This window comes from Mytilus galloprovincialis, chromosome 10, assembly GCF_965363235.1.
Source record: "Mytilus galloprovincialis chromosome 10, xbMytGall1.hap1.1, whole genome shotgun sequence".
NCBI lineage: Eukaryota > Metazoa > Mollusca > Bivalvia > Mytilida > Mytilidae > Mytilus > Mytilus galloprovincialis.
Genome location: NC_134847.1, coordinates 50,544,227 through 50,554,442, shown reverse-complemented (window position 1 = coordinate 50,554,442; position 10,216 = coordinate 50,544,227). Strand labels below are relative to the sequence as shown.

The following is a 10,216-nucleotide window of genomic DNA, read 5'->3' as shown; positions in this document are numbered from 1 at the left end:
TTACAGAAACACGCGTCATTCACAGGGAAATATGTATCTTCTATTTTTTAATATTGTTTTAAGAATCAACAGATACCTAAAACACAATCAGTGTTTGGTAAAAAGTCTTCGGTAGAATTGAAATTGGATTGAATAATATAATTACTTTATAAAAATGTTAAAATAAACTGTATAGTATGCTGTCTATCTTTTTTGATGCATGTATTTTTTACCTTTTTACCAATTTGGTTTATGCGAGTAAAGCAAATGCATGGAAACCATGAAGAACAACACTTTATTTCATAAAGGGGAACCAATTGATATGGGCGGATGTTTTTTTTTTTCTGTAATGTTTTTTTTTCTGTAATGCTTTTTTTATCTGTTGCTTACCATTTCTGTCCTGCATTTTGTGTTGCAGAATGAACATTTCCCATTTTCATCTTGTGTAAAGCTATATATATCTATTTCAAGTTATTCACTTTCAAAATCCACCTCCCACGTATATATATTCAAATGGTCACCCCCTTGTTTGTTGTATTAATTTTGATGACTCGACTGCCTAGCTTTATTCATCTTATACGTTTCTTTTTCATTGATTCATTTGAATAGAACAATTAATTTTAGATAATTTATTCCATATAATCAAACACAACGTTGGTTTTTTTTTAATATTTTTAATATGAAATACTATTCTATTATTTTGTTATGAAATTATTCTTATTATTTTTGCAATATTTGTAAGTGATCAGATAACGAACAACTACGGGAGATTTAGCAAGCTCTCCTCGGGCTTAAAATATTCATAAAACATTACCAAGTATTGTATAACATATAAATAATATATAGAAAATAATTGCAATACTTCCATATATTCGACACGAAAATTAACACCCAATTGAATGGGATGGTTAATTTGTTCCAGTTAATGGTTAAACATAAGAAAATCAATAGTTTAAATTTCGTTTCACTTGAAATCTTTCTTATTGTGTGCTGTGGTGTAAAATAAGTTCTCTAATTTTTGTAATATGTCTGTTATGAAACATGTTTTCAAATCCCGCTGAGTTCAGAAAAAAAACAACTTCAGATATGTTTGTTAATTTTGAAATGCATCAAGGCGTGGTTGTCACGATGTCACGGAAACATGGGCTCAAGTCCCACAGAGCACGGCAAAATTCATATAAGAATACTTCCATGCACAGAGGGAACTTCAGAAATTCTCTTTCTCAACTTTTCAGATGTAGCATTGGCAGTTGAATTTCAAAAGAACTCAAGTTGTGTGTAAATTATGATGTGAACCCTTCTTTTAATCCTATGTTATCCGACTAACTTGCAGATTTGTCAAATATTTACTATTTAGAAATACATTATAAACAGACATAACTTGTTGACAAATAATGAATAACAAGTAAATTTAATATTAAACAATAAATGAACAGTTCATCTACCAATGTCAAATAGGTTTTCAAACATTTTGTTTTGCCAAGAAAATAATCTTTGTCTATGATCAACATTTTTACGTAATAACAGAATAAAATTAGGTTCGTTTCTATCATTTTCGAAAACTCATTCTATTATTAAAGGCAAGTCAACAAAACTGTCATGGCATACTTCTATGTCCGACTGACCCAGGAGGCCGGACTTTATTCTTCATAGGCGCGTGTAAACTCTGAGGTCTATTTAGATTTGTTAGGGATGTACATGTTCGAGAGAGAAAATTGTTCGTGGTTGTTTGTCTGTTTCCAAGTTTGTCGTTGTATTCTGGAATGCCAATTGTCAATCCTAAGCTACCAACGTTGAATAAAGCTACAACAGATAAGACATCTCATTTAAGATATTTCGGTAGCTAACAGATAAAAGCAATATTTATATCAAATTTATGTTAAAGGTATACTTATATCACTCTTCGGCTATAGTTGACTTTTAAAGTTTTCTGTGTGTGGTGAAAATTGGCATCAATTGTATAGATATCAACTCAAAACCGGACATACATCTAGATTAACACTCTATAAACTAGTATAGCTGTCAACATACTGTGATTTACAAGTAAGCGTTCACACAATACGTACAACTTAATGTCCTAAGTCTGGACATGGGTGAATAGATTTAAGAGACTCAAATATCTGACGCTGGCAACAAATTCCTTATAAATACAGTCAAAGATTAGTCCCTGAACTTCATGGACAAGTAATCAAGCTATTTTGTTTGCATATAGACCGAAAAACTTTACTCTACAAATCTTGTGAAAAAGTCAAAAGAACACGAACAAGCTTACAATTGAGCTACAAGAATATAAGATCGCAAGTTCATTTAACAATTATCAATATGCCGTAACAAAGAATGATAAAAGATACAATAGACCCAAAGTAAGTTAAAATAACTTACAGCCGATTGCATTGAGTGTGTAGGTAAATGTAATATCTTTGGTTAGCTTGCTTGCTAGCTGAAACGTGAAGTCAAGGCCTGAGGCTCCTGACGAAGGGATAGCGCAAACATGCTATCTCAATCCTCCCCATAAAACCTCTAGCCACTATAGAAAAAAAAAAAAACACACACACAACCATACGCACAGTAAAACTCAGTTCAAAAGAAGTCCGATGTCATGTACCAAAGGAAACTAAACAAAAACTCGATTGATAATGTCTTGTTTGTGCGTTATACAAGGTAATGTGCTCTTACTAAAAGGGGGATAGTTTTGATGTATTAAAATAAGAACACGCTCAATCTGAATCGGGACATTAACTATAATACAATGCACATGTTAAAGTGTTAAGCAGATGTGAATAATTAAACATTTCCAAAGAGCTACCAGTGAGAGTACATATTCTGCGAAGTGTTTTGTGCTACTCAATGCTTATTTTTCTGAGTATTTTTTTGTGTTGCTCAGTGCCTGGTCCACCCTTTTGTCGAAACAAATGTTTGATTTTATATGAAATCACTAAATCACTAAAGCATGACTGGAGCGGGCCTCCTCTTAGGCAGACACCCACTAATAAAAAAAATCTGGAACCGCCACTGAGTGTTGATTTCTATTGGCTACATCATTTGGTAAAATTGATTAACCTCTGTTTTGTAAAATAAGAGTTATGGAACATAAGACTGACAGAATGGATTTCTGCTTCGAAAATCAAGGTGATATCAAAGAAACGAAAAGAGGATGTAAAGGAATGGGTTCGACGACTTACAGAAAAGAGCGACGATTTACAGAAAAGAACCGAAAAGGACCGAAAAGGACCAAAAAGAACCGAAAAGGACCGAAAAGAACCGAAAAGGATATCGATTTTTTTTTTGTAATCGAAGGAAATAAGCAAATTGCAAATCATTGAAAACCTTATACTGTGAAAGGACTAATTTTAACTCACAAATGTGAAAAATTACAGGTAGGGTCGGATGCCTATTTTATAGAATAGAAAAATAGAAAAGATATTTTTTTTTTATTCCGGCACCAAATAAGGGTCCCTAGGAGGACATATAGCATACAAACAATAACATATGCAATACACAGACAATAGATATATGTAATATGAGTAATAAAAAAATACTACAGGAAACACGCAACAAAATAATAGCAATATACTATAATTCAATTAATACTAGTGTTGACATGCATTGACTCATGTGCTCCAGGTTTATTAGTGTATTTTACCTATAAAAAGAAAAACAAGAAGTATGAGTAGTTAGTGCTGAGAAATATATACACATATAAATACATTGAATTACACACAGTTTGTTTTTGAAGTCAATTTACTGCACGCGTTGCCGTTTTATCGTCGTTGTCCTATCGTAATTGTCCTATCAGCCGGTTTCCTTTTCCTCTGACTTTTTCTTCTTTCCTTTCGACCTAGCTTCATTGACCACTCGTCTGCCGTCTGTTGACTTAACCAATTTGGTCTTCATACGGTATCGGCGGAACCTGGCAAAATATTTGTACCTTTCCATTAAAGTTTTGTTTGCCCAAACATGCCTGTCAATCTTAAAATGTTCGTGTGTGATCGTAAGCGTATAAGGTCCTCTCCCTATCACTGCTCTCCGTAAATCTTTATAATTAGCCTCTACCATGTCTGTCATCTTTATCACAAAGTCAACTTATGACTGAGGCTTCCAATCAACAGCTATATTTAGAACATGATTGTAAGATTCACTATTATTGTTAGTCCACTCTCTTTCAATTCTTCCCGCATTTTGCGGCTCATATATTTTCCCTTTAAGTACTGGCTTCAAAACCGTTGAAAAGTAACCTTTTAATGATGAAAATTTCAACTTACATAATTCTTCGACTTCTTCACACTTTTCTTCAAAAACGGCACTATCTTCTACATTAGAAATACAATTTCTTCCAAAAATGCGTTGGTCGATATCTAATCTGTCCTTTCTATACATCCCAACTCCATTTTTCATCTTTTCTGAAAGGTTTAATTTCAAATGCCGGGTACATAATACATGAGTTGCCTCTGGAAACCTTTTGACAATGGCTTTAGCTAAAGATCCTTCTTGATCGGAACCAATGACCAACTCCGAGGTGTCCACATCCGCGAGTTTGGTCTTAAGATGCGAGAAAAAAATACTATACGTATCAAAATGCGAACAGTCGTGTAAAAACATGGGTCCAACAAATAAAGGCGGTTCTCCTGTTTCAACCTTCGTGACAGAAAGTTGTTTGAAAACAGATGGTGTCACATGAATGTCACAAATGTTAAATGTTTTGTCGAAACCCAAAAGAGTTTGTCCACTGCAGCACAAGTTCATAACATCCTTCATCATTTCTTTTTTTGTAAATTCACATATCCCTATAAATGCGCAATCTAAATTTTGAATTGTGCATTCAATTTTATTATTACGAAGAACTGTTAACAATATAACAAAAATCCGTGTACATATATATTGTTTTAACTTTATTTAATAAATATATATGTATCCTCTTTTCGGTCCTTTTCGGTCCTTTTCGGTTCTTTTTGGTCCTTTTCGGTTCTTTTCGGTTCTTTTCTGTAAATCGTCGCTCTTTTCTGTAAATCGTTGGACCGTAAAGGAATTAAGGTGGTAAATCAAAAACAATAATCTAAAGACCGATGGACAACGGCATTACCAACGGAGAAAATACGTAAAAAAAGAGTCTGGAAAACAACTCAAAAGAGACATAAAACTGGTAATGAGGATAATGCTACCCGAATCAATAACCAACACCAAGAAAATATTACCATTCATTGATTTTATAATTATTTTTATATATGTAAACTGGATTTTTATGGCCAATATTGACCACTTATGAATTTCCTCGATTATGAAGTTAACCTTTTAGCAAACTGAATAAATGTCTATTCGACCACTTTGAGGTTATACACTGATTTCAATTTACGTGTCCTGTTTATCTATTTTGATTTTTTTATCTTGTGTCGTTGTTTGTTGGTTTTTTTTTGTTGTTGTTTTTTGTTTTTTACGTGACTCGATTTCCCAGATGTTTTTGTTTCAAAAGCAATGTCTATTTTCAAAACCTACTTGAGAACTGAAGATGTTATCAGAAACCTACATTATTTTGACTTTATTTGCATGTCTATGAATTTACTAGAATAATATACTTACAGTGTCTCACGTCCGCTAGTTTCGGTCTTTCGAATTTTTCACTCCTTGACAGCATAAAGCCTCTAAATGATTTCTTTTGATCAAACCAAGAACACTTATGTTCTCTTGAGATATTCTCTGAGGTCAGTGATGCGACAAAGTAAGCCTTTGTCTGAGGTATACATCGCATATGCTTAGGTTTCGTAGGCATTGGTGTTGTCACTTTTAATGGCGGTAAAATGTTACTAGGTACAATTCTGTTATCAATTTCGAACTCATGATTTACGACATTTATATTGCTTTCCCTCCTTTGTTTCTCTTTTTCTTTGAATTTTACAACATGAGGCTTAAGAAGGACTTTATCCCCTTCATTTACGGTATCCGGAAGTGTTATACTCTGTTTCGGCACTATAGTTTTCTGATGGATTGTTTTCCTTTTGCGTTCTCGTTTTCTTTCAACGTCATCAGATGGTGTTTGGACATTTCGTCTTACACTCTGATATCGATCATAAAAATCATGTGGATATATAATTGACATCAGCAAAGTTTTTTCATCTTTCACAGATTTCCTATTTGAAAGTTTCTTTTTTTCACAAATTACACAAGTATTCAGTTCTTTATTGTCATTTGTTACTGCATTTTTAAACCGTCTAAATTTTCGATACAGACTTAATTTAGCACATTCTGAACATATAGTTGGATGCTGATTTGTATCATTACTAAGAAGCTCTTCAGTCAATGGTACGTCATCTGTATTTTCACGCATGAATTGATATGCCGATTCTTCACCCGATGATTCGCACTTTTCCATTAGATCGGTCGATGTTTCTTCCCTACATTTCGGTAAAATCACTGGATCAGCATCGCTACGTTCATCTTGTCTTTTTTCTTTCTCTTCCTTTTCTTTAGACAAATCCACTTTTCTTCCTATGCTTAATGAAAATTTTCCTTTGAGCGATGTAGAATCCCGACAGGCGAGCGTAGCATGACGACCTTCAAGTTTATAGTCCAAACTGTGCCTCTGTCTACCCTTTGCACTGCCTCTCGTTTCATACAGGTAAGCTTTTTGTGAAGCAATGGCGGTCATTGATTACTTTGTATGGAGTCAATAAATGTCCATCTTAAATCGGATTACTACAACAATACGTGCTGATCAAACAATCCCCTAATAAAAAGAAAATAAACAATCAAGAAATGTTTACAAATATTGACGTGATTCTTACAAGGTGCTATATAAAATATTAATTTTAAAGCAGGACAATCATGTTTGACATGTCACATGACAAATAAGATTTTAAGATTACTTAATTGGGGTTAAGGAAAATTGATATGATGGAAAGGCGAAAACTTATTATTGCATTAAAATTTTCAGATAAATTTTAATCTTTCAGTAAAATTTCAGGGGGTGAATTTTCTCGATTTAATTATTTACCTTAACTGCATTTATCAGAAATACACAGTTTTCTCTATGTTTTGATTGATTCACTGGGCTGAATTTTGATTGGAAACAAACTCATTAGATATCAATCTTTCCGACTAGAATATTATTTTTGTAGTGGATAGCATCTTCGCTTGGCTAGCGAAGATCCAGTAGAGAGGAGGGAAGTGGCTCGTAACCCTTGGCTAGCAAAGATGAGTGGCTAGAAGCCTCGTTACTAAAATGATAGAGTTAAACGTATGCTGCGTTAATAAATATGATTGAAATAAATATCTGAATTTTTGGTGTTGACCTGAGCTTTATATACTAAAATCACTATGATGCCATTGAATGTTTGACTAGTGTTCTGTCAGCCTTTTCATTAAGAAGACGAATAGAACGAACACCCGTCTACGGAAGACATTCTATCTACTTCTAATTTTAATCTATCTTACTACAAGAATGAGTGACCATGGGATGTTTATTCTGGACACACTGGATCAGTATCACATAATTATTCATTTTATCTTTGAAATTATGTTATATGTCTTATTTTTTGAAATTTTCGGTTCACAAAATAGGCCGAAATGCAACACATATTCTATTAAAAAGTCAATCAACTTATAAATACACGTAGTCGTAATTTGACTGCTTTCTATGATTACAATATAAACTAAATAATTGACGCCTTATCTCCTTTTATTCATAAAAAAGCACAAATGTCATCCCTTATGAACCTATTGTTCCACTGTTAATCAATACGTGACACTTTAACTAACAACATAATTTATTATTATTATACTATATTTATTGTTAGTTTTTAATTAGTCGTAAATCAATGACTCGCAACTAATCCATTTAATTCAAAAATAATAAAAATATCATGAAATCAAAAGGTATATGTCCATGTTATATCATAATATATAAAAGAAGATATGTTTTGATTTTCAATTAGATTACTCTCATACAAGAGACCAAATGAAACAGAAATTAACAACTACTAGTATAGGTCATTATGTACGGTCTTCGACAAGGAGAAAAGCCCATGCCGCATTGTCAGTTATAAAAGACACCGAAATAGCAAACGTAAAACAATTCAAACGAGAAAACTAGCGGCCTAATTTATGTTACAGGCAAACAAAAACCTTACTGTAAAAATATAAGGGCATACACTACACGTATAGGCACGGGGACACATTCTACTATGTCCACACTGCAAGAGTAACAAACCCTGCAGTAAAGTTAAATATAAAGTATATCATTAAAATAGATTCTCGTTAATAACTTATCTTATGTAAGAAAGTTTAATTGAAACTTTCTATTTACTTTTTTTTTCTATCATAATAGGTAAAAAAATATTTAATATTATTGATTCCATAACGTATAATACGTTTAATTTCTTGCAACATAAGTTTCATACTCTTGGTCCCTTGAATGCAGACACGCTCTGCTTTCTAACGACCGAAAACTGCAATATGTATGCAAGATATTTGACAGTTTTGTAATCTTGATTATTTTTCATGTTCACAGTTTCGCTCCATGTATCATTTTTGCTCAAAACGCAAAAACACCCAAACCAAAACAATAAAAAACGAAACGAACTATAAACTTTGTCATTTTTAGCAATTACTCCTAAAAAAAAGTCCTATTAGTAGTTGACTGCCATTTCTTCCTCGTTACTCATTTGCGGTTTTTGCATTGTTGGTTAAATTGACACACACATGCACAAATGGTAAAAATCTTCATTTATGAAAAATAAGTCCTACAAGGAGACGACTAACGATTCGTCCATATTAACTGCTTTGATGATCTTGTCTTGCTGATCATTTTTGTTTCTTTCAAAGATTTATATATTATGATCTAAAAGAATATCTAAGGACATCTGAAACAGTAGGTAAAATCTGATATTTCAAATATTTTTGCCTTAAACGGATTTTCTCAACCATATTGTTTCGGGTTTTAAAAATTATAGACAGTACTTGCATTTTCTCCTAATTTCTATTTCTAGTTATGGCGGCCATATTGATTGGCATTGGCATTATCGGGCAAATTCTTTTAAACCACGGCTAATCGAGGCAAACTTCGGTTCCATTTAGCCTTTTAGTTTCAAAGGAGAACACTATAAATGTGAAAGTTAACGGACAACGTACGCTAAGACATGAGAAAGGAACACTTGGCCTTTATGTAAGTTGAGCTAATAGATGGATCCCAGATGATGTTTAAATAACGAATACATCTTGAAAACTAGTAAATTGTGGTATATTGGATTGGGACAGAAATTGATCCTTGCAATATGCCATCTCCGGACCATTTGTATGCTTAGATACTCAGTTTATACGATCAGAAATTACCTAATAGGTCTTTCGGATTAAATTTTGGATATGCTGTATACGAAAGAATTTGTTAAAAGAAATAAAACTATGTCTTAAATTCACAAGAACGATGCACACTAACCTTATAATTGTATTATGACATGTTTTCCAACAGTTCTCATTTCTTTTTCACAATATATTAATCCTTCGAAGCCTTATATTGAATGCTATATCATGGACTTGTGTAATGCCAACATAATGTTCCTACCAATGTGTTGATTATTAAATAATTCACAGTTATATCTCTCATGCATTAACGTATGTTTTTTCTTCCTTTGACAAACTAGTTATTAAAAGTCGAAGACCCACATGCATTACGTTTCAAAATTCATTTAAAGTTTCTAAATGAAAGTTTAGCAATGCTTGAACAAAGCTTTTCACTTAGATCGAAATCTTCACGTCCCTGCTTTCAAACAATAGATTTCGTCATTGTAAATAAAACATGTAGTTTAACCCCAAATTATCTATTCAATGATTTGAAAATCATTTTGAAAATACGTAATCGGTTAAAAATCTTATGTTTTTAAAAGTCATTCAAAATACTCAATATAATGTTAGTTAATCATAATGAGGGTCCGGATGGGGATTCCCTCAATTCTTTTGTCTTTGATTTTTAGACCTATTTTTCATCTTTTCTTTATTCATTTGTCCATTAAGAACTTTTTTTTATATTATTGCCAGATTATTTTCTATTCTTTTTCTTTTTTTTTCTCTATTTATGATATTTAAACAATTTATTCTGCACCTTTTACCAATAATTTTCTATTATGTAAACCCCATCTAGACCCTCTTTAATATGACATGATATTGTTTAATCCTAAAAGTAGACATATACTAATTTTGGTTCAAGATTTAAAGAGATTTAGAAAACAAGAATATTTTCATATTTATTTAA

General features: G+C 32.4%; 1 long non-coding RNA gene across 1 annotated transcript; it reads right to left on the bottom strand.

Moving 5' to 3' along the window:
• Positions 1 to 1,374: 1,374 nt before the first annotated feature.
• Positions 1,375 to 9,755, bottom strand: LOC143047752 (uncharacterized). The gene is made up of 3 exons (XR_012969654.1): positions 9,404 to 9,755; positions 5,554 to 6,697; positions 1,375 to 1,782 (listed from the first exon to the last, which is right to left on the bottom strand). It is a non-coding gene; the product is annotated as an uncharacterized LOC143047752 (long non-coding RNA).
• Positions 9,756 to 10,216: the final 461 nt, after the last annotated feature.